This window comes from Puma concolor, chromosome E2 (assembly GCF_028749965.1).
Source record: "Puma concolor isolate L17-30 chromosome E2, mPumCon1.1.hap2, whole genome shotgun sequence".
Taxonomy (NCBI): Eukaryota; Metazoa; Chordata; class Mammalia; order Carnivora; family Felidae; genus Puma; species Puma concolor.
Genome location: NC_141681.1, coordinates 15584660 through 15597834, shown reverse-complemented (window position 1 = coordinate 15597834; position 13175 = coordinate 15584660). Strand labels below are relative to the sequence as shown.

The following is a 13175-nucleotide window of genomic DNA, read 5'->3' as shown; positions in this document are numbered from 1 at the left end:
TAGCACTAAGATATTAAACAGTGCTTTCAACAGGAAATGTATTTTTATATTTTCAACAAACAAATAATTTCGTGAATTTGTATCAGGTTACTTTGGACAATGTCTGAAATTGTTGACTTCATTTGCAATGATTAACAAGTATAATTAAATTATTATGAGTGATGTTGACACCAAAGTAGTAATTGAGGTGTTGTTACTGTTAGGTGTTGATATAATCATGTGACTGACACTGATAGTAACCTATCATCATGAGTGCTGAATGGATCTTTTAACCTGTACTTAATTATGGGCAAATAATTCCTGCTTCCCTTTTGCATATGACGCATCTTCTTTATGCTTTCTAGGTTCTAGAAAGGAGGCAAAGATTTTAAAGCCATGGATGACTATCATAGGTGTTGACAATGACAATCCTGAAGGATTTGGAAGCTCTGCATCACCCAAAGGAAAAGCGCCAGTCAGAGTCAGGATACAGTTCCAGACAGGTGTCCCTCCTTACTCAAAATGTGTCAAGGTCACGTGCTGATGATCTGTGCCAGCAACTGTGAAGACAGGAAGACTGGAAGGAAAAAACACAACAGTTTTGTGAGTACTAAGTGTTGTCACATAAGCCATATCATTTAATCCTGATAATAAACTTGTGAGACATGGTTCGTTAGGCCCACTAAATGGCAGGACTATGGGTCAAACCCCAGTTCAAGTTGATATTGTAGTGCCTCTCATAGCACCATATATACTGCCTCTCATAACAGATACACCAATACATGCCTTCCTGGAGGGTATTGTTGCTATGACCTGTTCTCTCAGGCCTGTCTGATTTTCATCTTATATGCATGTTATTTCCCACCAAAATAAACCCAGTTTACAAAGAACTGAGCCTAGGTGATTTTGCTCAGTTACTTATATCAGCATCAGCAAATTATTTTCTGTAAAGTTTAGACAGTTAATATTTTAAGTTTGAACCTCATACATTCTCTGTTGCCACTACTCACTTCTGACAGTTTAGGTCAAAACACAGCATTACATAGACAATATGTAAATGAATGGGTGGGCATGGCCATGTCCCAATAAAACTTTATTTTACAAAAACTGACAGAAAGCCAGAAATGGCCCATAGGCTGAAGTCTGACCATTCCTTGCTCTATACAAAAGATAGTCATTTAGGACATAACTCATTCTATGTAGTTTCAGAGTGTTCTACTCCTATAATTCTCAGAATTTCCTTAGTCTTATATCCAGCCTGGATTCCCCAATGTCCCTCACTATGGAAACCCCCATCTTTTATTACAATTCAGCCTTCGAGAGAAAAGTATAAGACAAGGACCCAAGCCTGTGCTCACCACAGTGAAATTTGTGTCATTAAAAGAATATTTATCAAGGGACTTAGAGAAATCAGAGTTGGTGCCCCACTGCCTATATCAGAGCTGGCCGCCATGGTAGGAAATCTCATACCGAGGGTGGGCTCTCATTTCAGAGGATAAGAACCTGGCCTCCCATGGAGGTCTTGGTTGGAACTATTGATTACATAATAGAACAAGATGAGATTGACAGCACTTGAGCCACCACAGAGTAACTAAATTCTGTGCAGAAAATTTTGCACCACTCAACTACACTGATATACTCTTCCATGCTAGCATGCATCTTGGTTTTAAACCGCCCACAATTCTGCCAGAGTATTCATGTTTGCCGGATTTTTCCACTCTTCCTTCTTTTCTAGCATTTTTTGTTTTATATGTATGTGTAGCTGCTTTAGAGATACTCTGCTATGTTTCTGGACTTGGCTTGATCAGAGGGGAGCAGACAGGTTGTGGTTGGAATCTTAATAACCTGTCAAAACAGAGCATTTAAATCCTGTTCATGTTATTTTCTTTCCTTCCCATGGAACACAGATAGCCAGAAAGACAAATAGGAGAGGCCCCTTGGTATTTTTCTCTTGTTTGTGTGATCCTAAGGGTTTTGATGAACTGGCCTTTGCAAGTTACGTTGAAGCTGTTCAAGCCAGCTTCAGCTGAATGTGACTTGTTTAATGATTTGGCAAGGATCCAATGCATCAGAAATCAAAACAAAACAAAAAAGAAAAAAAAAAACTCAGATCAGTTCAGCATACATCATAACAATATAATCATTCAGCATCTTATCTGGTTACTTATTATAGGTTGTGCAGTGATAGAAATGGAAATAATTTACTCTGGCCACTGTGTGTTACTGTTAAATCATTTATGTGCTGTGAAAGGAATTGCAAACTGTTGAGATTCAAAGATCCCTTAACTGCATTCTCCCAAGGAGTTCTCTACCACAATCCCTTGTTCTATTTCATATTTTAAACATTTTCTTAGAGTGTGAGCTTTATTATCCATGTTCAAATTCAGCAAGCCTTACTTGTCTAGATAGATCACCATCAAGAAATATAGTCATGTAAAATAAAGCTACTTTTGACATTTTTATGGTACATGATATATAGTATAACATGATGTATTAAGCTCTTTGTAATAATTTTTAATTTTTGAAATAGGTGATTCTTTGGGGACCATTTAATACATAATTCCATAGATTTTAGTGATATCAGGTATCTTTCAAGTATCATTTTAATTGAGCTCTGGTGCTTTTTGTCCCCATCAACTGTGAATCAAACAGGAATCTGTCAAATCCTATTGGGTGACAAATCATAGGCCAAGGAAAAATTGGTTTGCAAGTCATGCTTGAAGACAAGTAAGATTCAATCCCTGCCTTCATGGTGCATATGGTTTAATAGGATGGAGAAAATATATGAAAAACTATAACATAAAAGTGTTATAAATTTATTAAGAGGCATAATGTCATAAGAGTTGGACAGAATGGACAATAATAAGAATTATTAGAGCAACTACGTTTACTCTGTCCTAAGCACTGTTTTTCATACTTATATGTATTTTTAAAAAAATCATAACTTGGGGAAATAATCTATTGTACAGATGAGGAAAAGTGGCCCAGAAAAGTTAAACAGCTTGGGTGGCAGCTATTAGGTGGCAGACCTGCGCTCAGTAAGCAAGACAATGAAATGATGAAAGTTCATCTCAATACTGAGAAGATTGGGAGAGACATTTGAACAATGTTTGCAATTGTTTGTTGACTTCATCTGCAGTTATTAATATTGACTAGTATAATTCAATTGTTACAGGTGATGTTGACACCAAAGTGGAAATTCTAGGTGTTTTTGATGTTAGGTATTGATCTAATTCTGTGGCCAACACTGATAATAACCCAACATTATGACAGTGAGATTTAAACAGGGAGTCTAGTTAATGGGATATGAAAACAATCCATGTGAAATTGAGAGAGACTGGACCAGCACAGTGACAATGGGGATAGCAAGGAGTGAAGGACAGAAAACGGCAGGATTTCTATGAGATTTTTGGAAGAAAGAATCACAAATGGCATTTGGTAACTAATTTAGTAATATGGAATATAGGAAAAGTGAGTGAAAAATGACTATAGTGTTTGGAGGTTGAATGGGTAGAAGGAGGAGAGGGAGGATTTTAGGGGATCAGCCAGCTTCACTTGGCACCCAGAACACATTGTGCACATTTCTCTGTTCCCAGCCTTCATCACATTGTATCTGTAACTTTTGTTTATGGGTCTTTCTTCCTGTTTAATTCTAATTCCTTATGCCTCATGATTTTTATAGGCCCAACACCCAGGACAGTGGTCTGGACGTAGTTAAGTCTTCCATAAACATTCTTTGGAATAAATTTTAAACATGTTGTACAGAAGTTCTCACTGAATAGCCAAATACGACTGTTTAATAGGCAGTTAGAAATACACAATGGACGTTTTAGAATGGTATCAGAACTGTAGATGTAGACTTTGATTACCAGAAAGAAACAATATTTGATATGCCGAGAACAGGTTAATACTTTGAATGAAAATGTGAGAGAAACGGCAAATCGAGTAGAACTGAGGGTTAAAGACTCTGAGAGGCAAGAAGAAGAAAGGAATAGAAACAGGATTCAAAATATGAGATCTTTATTTAAAGGAATGGCTGATCAATCATGTCAAATGCTAAAGATTGAGCAAGTTTCTGATGGTCTGTAAAAATCCAGAGGAAACTGATGTTTTCTTATTACTCATTTTATAATTTCTATATGACTATTGTGGAATATTATATTTGAAGAGATAGTACAGATGCTTTATAATTAGGTTTATTAGGCATTAGCTTTTTGTTTTCTTTAATATATTTTGTATACTCCTCAGAGTAAAGGAAAACATTTTCATAGCTAATCAGTTCAGATGAAAAATAATTAATACATCGTAAGCTATCCTATTTCAAACCACCCTCATTTAATCACCTGACATGGAATATCCATTAACTTAAACATGCTTGAAGTTTACCATTATAACTTCCATACTACCATATTACAATGCCAGATCGTCTCCATTAAAGGTTCTGTTTCTAATCTCTTATGATTTCCAGTAGATTTTCCCTTTTAGACAAAAGGATTACATGCTTTGGGTGGGTTCTGAGGCCTTTTGTCTGGAGAAATTCAGCAGAGTGTCTATTTAGCTGTCTTTTATTTGCATTTGAAATGTTTAAAATGTGCTCATTATCCAGCTCTCTTTAATGTATTGAATTATGAAAACTGACTTCAAACCTCCTTGCATATATTATTTTGAAAATGCAATTGTTTTGTCACTGTTCTTTTTAAATAATCACAAAATACCTCATCATCTTAGAGAGCTAAGAACTCAGACCATTAAAGAAAAAGAATAACCAAAGTTATTAGCATTATAAGTACATTATTCTTATAATGTATCATAAGAAAAAACAATAGCAGGCTTTATTAGGTAAGATAAAACATATGCATCTTGTAATATAATTGGTACATTCTAAGAAATAATCTCTATCCATGTATCCTGGAGTGTGCATTTCTCCTGAAACTTGGAATAATAACCCTAGAATGATTATCTTTTAAAAGTCTATTCTGCATCAGAACTATAATAACATATTAATAGCTATAGGTAGAAATGTAAAAAATTCAATAGGACTAAAATCTAGATTATACAGAACAACAAAATAATCAGTATGTGGAGGGCAGTGGTGAGAAATTGACAAAAGCACAAAGAAATAATATATAAGTAAAAGCAGTTAATATAGAGAAGATATATTGAGAGGCTGCACGCCAGGTCTAAAAATAGATCCACAGGGAGGCTCCTGGGTGGTTCAGTCAGTTAAGTGTCCAACTTGAGCTCAGGTCATGATCTCACCATTCTTGAGTTTGAGCCCCACATCAGGCCCTCTGCTGTCAGTGCAGAGCCCACTTCAGATCTTCTGTCTCCCTCTCTCTCTCTGCCCCCACCAAAATAAATAAACATTAAAAACAATTAATAAAAAGAATAAAAGTAGATCCACTGGAAATGAATAGAAGGAAAAAGGGGGAAAAAACTATATTTGAAAAGATGATAATCTACAGATTTCCAGAATTCAAAAGTGAGTGGCCGTCACATTTAAAATGCACCTTGAATAGTGAGCAGGATAAATAAATGTAAAATCATACCAACTCACATCATAATGGACCTATAGAACATGAAGGATAAAGAAAAATGTTAAAAGCTACCACAAAAAAAAAAAAGATTACCTTAAAAAGGTAATCGACATTTTATATGTTGAAAAGTCTTCTCAACAGAAACAAAAAATGCCAGAATATAATAGTGTTGGAGAGAAATTACAATCAATTTAGAATTTTATACTCAGCTATCCTAACATTCAAGATGGAAAGCAAAACTACAGATGCTCACTGCACAACCTGAAAAATAGACAAGAATATAAGAAACAAAGATAACACAGAGGGAGACATGGAATATACAAAATTACAGCAAGCATAAAAATTGATAAATATATTATTAACAGCCAATTATAGAAAGGCTTCAAAATTTTTTGGTTTTAAAAAGGTTAATCCAAAAGTATAGACAATAATAAAATAGTGGATTGTATTATTTAATAGGTAATTAAAGTACACAAAAATCTGTCAAATGCAAGAGGAAGAGAAACATATCTAATAATTTGGTATTTTAGGCCTTAAGAAAACTTATTTATAAATTAATAATTCGTAATTTTCAAACCTAAAATAGAAAAAGTAGAGCATGGAAACCTTATCAATGTTGCATTAAGATAAAAAAAGAGAGAGAGAGAGAGAGAGAGAGAAACAGAGTAAATGGAAACACAAAATAACTATTAGAAATGAGGCCAGGTGTATTAGTCATCACAATAAATGTGTAACATGTTTATTGAACATGTTGAACTTCGTAAAATGCAATCAAGAAATAGACTTGTTTTCCTCTCACTAATCCCCTTCAGACTTCGTATGACCTGCTGTTTCCCAGATAGATCCCATAGCCTTTTGTCAATTTCACATATTAATAAACATGCTTCATTTTCACATATTAAAAGTCTAGGCCACTCAGAGTACAAACTTCAGTTTCTCGTTCAGTTTAAAGATTCTACCCTTCCCCTATCCCTCCCTGCAGCTCAGGCCTGACCAAGCCATGGGAACTTGCAATGGGGAAGTATTCTCATGGTTTACCTTTTAAGGTTCCTCCTTGCTCTGGTTTCCCTTCCCTATTGTGTGAGCTACCTTAGCTTTTCCAGGGTTGCAATGAAGAGGTTCAGGGAAAGGTAACAGGGAATTCTATTATAGCTGTTATATGCACATTGTCATGGGAAGGCTGGCTATTTGTCATGGAGTGCAAAACAAACAGGAAACAATAAACAAAATGGCAATAGAAAGCATTTTATCTATTAATAATTACATTAAAAATAATAGATTAAACTTCCCATTAAAAGGCATACAGTGGGTGAATAGATTAAAAGAAAATAAGATCCAATAATATGCTATTTACAATAGATTCACTTTAAATATAAAGACACATAGGGGGCCCTGGGTGGCTCAGTCATTTAAGTGTCTGACTCTTGATTTCGGCTCAGATCATAACCTCACAGTTTGTGAATTCAAGCCCTGTATCAGGCTCTACCCTGACAGTATAGAGCCTGCTTGAGATTCTCTCTCTCTCCCCCTCTCTCGGCCTCTCCCTTGCTCATGTGTGTTCTCTCTCTCTTTCTCTCTCTCTCAATCCCTCTCAAAATAAACAAATAAACTTAAAAAATAATATAAAGACATACATAATCTGAAAGAGAAGCAATGGAAAAAGATGTACCATGCAAGTGATAACCAAAAGAAAATAAGTATGGCTATACTTGTATCATACAAAATAGACTTTAAACAACTATCACTAGAGACAAAGAAAGTCATTATATAATGATGAAAGAGTCAATTCAACAGAAATATATAACCATTATAAATATATATGCACCCAAAATCAGAGTACCTAAATATATAAAACAAATATTGACATATCTGAGTGGAGAAACTGACAGCAATACATAATAGTAGGAGATGTCAGTACCCCACTTTTAATAATGAATAGAATATGCAGGCAGAAAAATCAACTAGGAAAGAGCTAATTTAAACAATATCATAAGCCAAATGGACCTAACAGGCATGTATACAACATCCCACCCAACAACAACAAATAGATCACATGTTACGTCACAAAACAAGTCTTAACAAATTTTAAAAGATTGAAATCATACTAAGTATCTTCTCAGATTACAGTGGAATGAAACTAGGAATCAATAAAAGAAAGGGGGAATGCCTGTGTGGCTCAGTTGGTTAAGTGTCCAACTTCAGCTGAGGTCATGATCTCACCGTCAGTGGGTGGGTTCGAGGCCCACATCAGGCTCTAGCCTGCTTCTTCGAATTCTGTGTCTCCCTCTCTCTCTGCCCCTCCCCCGCTCATTTTCTATCTCTCAAAAGTAAATAAAACATTAAATTTTTTTAAAAAATGAATAACATAAACAGGAAAATTCACAAGCATGTTAACTAAACAACATACTCTGTAACAGCCTTTGGCTAAAGAGGAAGTAAAAAAGGAATTTGAAAAATAGTTTGAGACAGGGGCACCTGGGTGGCTCAGTTGGTTAAGCATCTGACTTCGGCTCAGATCATGATCTCACAGTTTGTGAGTTTAAGCCCCACGTCAGGCTCTGTGCCATCAGCTCAGAGCCTGGATCCTCTCCCTCTCTTTCTTCCCCTCCTCCGTTCACACTGTATCTCTCTCTCAAAAATAAATAAACATTTAAAAAAAAGAACATCCATCTTTAAAAAAAATGCTTTGAGACCAACAAAAATACAACTTAGCAAAATTTATGGGATGCAGGAAAAGGAGTACTAAGAGAAGTTTATAGCAACCAATGCCTACATTTTAAAAAAAGTAGGACCTCAATTAAACAACATAACTTTACAACTGAAGGAACTAGGAGATAAAAGGGGGCAAACTAAACCCAAAATTAGAAGAAGGAAGGAAACAGTAAATATTAGAGTGGAAATAAATGAAATAAATAATAGAAAAACAATAGATAAAATTGATAAAACTAAGAGTTGTGTTTTCGAAAAGGCAAAATTGACATAATCTTAGCTACACTGGAAAAGCAAAAAGACTCACATAAATAAAATGAGAAATGAAAAAGGAAACATTACAATAGATGGCACAGAAATAAAAAGGATTATGTAAGGGACTAATATAAATAATTACATACCATCATATTGGATAACCTAGAAGAGATGGATAAATTCCTAGAGACATACAATCTACCAAGAATGAATCAAGAAGAAATAGAAGCCCTAGAGAGACCGATTGAATCAGTAATCAAAAACTTTTTAACAAAGAAAATCCCAGAACCAGATTGTTTCATGGGTGAATTCTACAAATATTCAGAGTAGTACTTTACCAACTACTACCAACCCTTTTTATACTCTTCAAAACTAATACCAACCCTTCTTAAACTCTTCAAAAAAAAAAAAAAAACAGAAGAGAGAATACTCCCAAACTTGTTTTATGAAACCAGCATCACCCTAATTCCATAGCCAAAGACAATACAAGAAAAGAGAACTACAGGCTAGTATTTCTGATGAACATAGATGCAAAAATCCTCAACAAAATATTAGCAAACTGAATCCTCCAGCACATTAGAAGGATCATATACCACAACCAAGTGATATTTATCCCTCAGATGCAAGGATAGATCAAAATATGGAAAGCACTCAATGTGATACACCACATTAACAGAATGAAAGACAAAAACCACATGCTCATCTCAATAGATGCAGAAAAAGCATTTGACAAAATTCAACATCAACATACCGCAATACAATAAAGTCCATATATGAAAACTCACCACTAGCATCATAATCAATGGGGGGAAAGCTATTTTTCTAAGACCCAGGACAAGACAAGGATGCTACTGCTATTCAACATAGTACTAGAAGTTCTAGCTAGAACAAATGATCAAGAAAAAGAAATAAAAGGCAATCAATCCAGAAATGTGAAAGTAATCCCATTCACATTAGTAACAAACAGAATAAAATATTTAGGAATTAACTTAACCAAAGAGGTGAAAATTTTTCACACTGAAAATTATAAAACATTGATGGAGAAAAATTTTTTGAAAGACATAAATGGAAAGATATCTTGTGTTCATGAACTGGAAGAATTAATATTACAATGTCCATACTACCCAAAGCTATCTATAGATTCAATGCAACCCCTATCAAGATCCCAATGATATTTTTCACAGAAAGAGAAAAACAATTATGAAATTCAAATGGTACTGCAAAACACTTCAAATAGCCAAAGCAATCTTGAGAAAGACAAGCAAAGCTGGAGGCATCACACTACCTGACTTCAAATTATATTTCAAAGCTGTAGTAATCAAAACAGTATGGAACTGGCATAAAAACAGATATATAGACCAGTGGAACAGAGTAGAGAGCACAGAAATAAATGCACACATTTATGGTCAACTCATCTTTGATAAGGGTGCCAGGAAAACACAATGGGGAAAGAATAGTCTCTTCAAAACTGAATATCAGCATGCAAAAGAATGAAATAGACCTATCTCATGCCCATACATAAAACCAACTAAAAATGGATGGAACACTCAAATTTAAGAAACCATAAAACTCCTGAAAGAGAGCATAGGAGAAAACCTTCTTGACAATGACCTTGGCAGTGATTGATGATTTTTTTAACCAAAATATGACACCAAAAGCACAGGCAACAAAAATAAAAATAGACAGCAGGATTACATCAAACTAGAAAGCTTCTGCACAGCAAAGGAAACAATAAAATAAAGAAGCAACCTATGAAATGGAAAAAAATATTTGCAAATCACATATCTAATAAAAGGTTAATATCCACAATGTGTAAGGAAATCACACAACTGTGAATACCAAAAATACAAATAACCTGATTAAATGAGAAAAGGACCTAAATAGACACTTCTCGAAGAATATTTTCACATGTAACAGGTACATGAAAAGGTGTTCAACATCTCTAGTCATCAGGGAAATGCAAATCAAAACACCATGAGGTATCACCTCACATTTGTCAAAATATCTATTATCAAAAAGACAAAAGGTAACAAGTGCTGGTGAGGATGTGGTAGAAGGAGAACCTTTGTACACTGCTAGTGGGTATGTAAACTAGTACAGCCATTATGGAAAACACTATTGAGCTTCCTCAAAAAATTAAAACTGGAGCTACAATATGATCTAGCAACCCCACTTCTGGGTATATATATCCTAAGGAAACAAAATCAGTACCTTAAAAACATATGTGCATTCCTATGTCATTGCAGCATTATTCACAATAGCTAAGATATGAAAACAACCTTTATGTCCTTTGATGGATAAACTTTTTATCCATTCACATATGTGGAATATTAGCTTTAAAAAAGAAGGAGGGGCACCTGGGTGGCTCACTTGGTTAAGCATCCAACTTCAGCTCAGGTCCTGATCTTGCAGTTTGTGGGTTCGAGCCCTGTGTGGGACACTGTGCTGGCAGCTCAGAGCCTGCAGCCTGCTTCAGATTCTGTGTCTCCCTCTTTCTCTGTCCCTCCCCTGCTTGTGTGCACGCTCTCTCTCTCTCTGTCTCAAAAATAAATAAACAATAAATAAATAAACATTTTTAAATGTTTTTTTAACAAAGAAGGAAATCCTGCCATTTGCAACAACATGGTTGGAGCTAGAGGACGTTATGCTAAGTGAAATAAGGAAGACACAGAATGAGAGCTACTGCATGATCTCATTTACATGTGGAATCTAAAATAGACTCATAAAGGCAAAGAATAGAATGGTGGTTGCCAGGGGATACATGAAGGAGATATGAGGTAATATTAAAGAGTAAAAAATTTCACTTATTCAAGATGAGTAAGTTCTGGAGATCTAATATACAGCATGATGATGATAGTTAACAATATCACATTTTAAACTTGAAATTCATGAAGAGAATAGATATTAAATTAAATCTTCTATGTGCACACACACAGTGGTAACTATGGGATGTAGAGGTGATGGATATGTTAATTAGCTTGATATGGTGATCTTTTCACAATGTGTACACGTAAAAAATCAAGTTGTACGCTTTAAATACATATAATTTTTATATGTCAGACATATAAATAGAGCTGTTAAAAAAGAAACTCAACAATAGAATCAAATAGTAGAGTAAAATATTTAAGCCTGTTGGCCCAGAAAATTTACTTCTAACAATTTGTCCTTAGAAAATAGTCAAATAGGAACAAGAATATTTATTGTTGGTTTATTTCAATAGCAAATTTTTAAGGGGGAGGGAAAGATTAACCCAAATGTCTAATAACAGGAAACTAATTAAATAACTTACGTAAGACTCATTTAAAAGGAGAAGAAGGAGAAAGAGCAGGGGGAGAAGAACTTATCTGGGCAACTTTCAGGCATCAGTCTCTCTGGCCCTGCCAACTTCAAGAGCTACAGTTCAGTTTCTCTAAAAACTTTCTCTTTTCACTCGGCTCTGTATCAAGGCAGCATCAAGTCTGCAGGTGTCTTCATTCAGCATGCACATGGGTGAGATACCTATGAGACATCACGTTCCCCTCTGGCATGCACCTCACCCCTCCCCTCTTAGCTTTCTTGTCTTGGGAGATGGGATAGGGAAGACACAATACTCTCCTACCAGGCCAATTACTCTCTCTCTCTCTCTCTCTCTCTCTCTCTCTCCCTCTCTCCCTCTCTCCCTCTCTCCCTCTCTCCCTCTCTCCCCACTCCCATTCTTTTTTTTTTCTCTCCCTCTCTCTTTCCCACTCCACTCCCTCCCTCCTTCCTTTCTCTCCCTCAAGCTTTCTTATAAATATGCTAGGCAAATATAATGGGGTACAAGTTGCAGAACCAGCTTTTTGCCTTCTGTTTTATGTGGGGGTTGTGTGTGTGTGCAGAAATAGTTTTGCTATCTCTAAGAAAGTCTTAAAAGATGAGTCTAGTTCCTTTCTTTATTGTGTAGCTACTCTTCACCCATTGCCCTGGCTGCAGTTTGGAAACCAAAAACCTTACAGTTATATCTTACTACAAATGTAAATAGATTTGTTTATATTTTTAAGAATAGAGATGATAAGATTAGATAAAGTAACAAAATCTTGCTATTTACTGATCACAAAATATGTATCTAAAACAAAAATGCATTGAGGAGCACCTGGATGGCCCAGTCAGTTAAACATCCAACTCTTGGTTTCAGCTCAGGTCATGATCTCGTGGTTCATGGGATCAAGCCCTGCATTGGGCTCTGTGCTGAAGGCACAGAGTGTGCTTGGATTCTCTCTCTTCCTTTCTCTCTGTCCCTCCCCCATTTGTGCACACGTACATTCTTTCTCTCTCTCAAAATAAATTTAAAAAAGCATTTAAAGCAAAAATCATAAAAATGTTGAGAATAAAAGGGTGATTAGGACTTATCAGGTAAATGCTAAAAACTGGTTTTGCAGGATTAATAGCAATAAAATAGAATTAGGTAAAGGGCCTTAAGAGGAACAAAGCACAATTATACAAAAAACAAAACTCAGAAAGATATAACAATTAGGAACTTGAAATAAATAGAGAAAAATTACTAAATAGCAAGAAGAACTTAACAAAACTATGGTAATAGTGGGAGACTTTAACACATCTCTGTCACAAACTAGTACTGCAGAGACAGATAAAACATAAAAAGGGTATGGGAAATTTAAACAACAAAATTAATAAGCTTAATTTAGTTGGTAAATAAAAATGCCTCTATCCCTATAA

General features: G+C 35.2%; 1 long non-coding RNA gene across 1 annotated transcript in view; it reads left to right on the top strand.

Annotated features, from left to right (window-relative positions):
- Window positions 1–350: 350 nt before the first annotated feature.
- The window catches only part of LOC147573398 (uncharacterized), a 113471-nt gene continuing 100646 nt past the window's right edge, over window positions 351–13175 (top strand). The window contains exon 1 of the long non-coding RNA XR_015245131.1: window positions 351–582. This is a non-coding gene — a long non-coding RNA (uncharacterized LOC147573398). The remainder of the gene's footprint in view (window positions 583–13175) is intronic.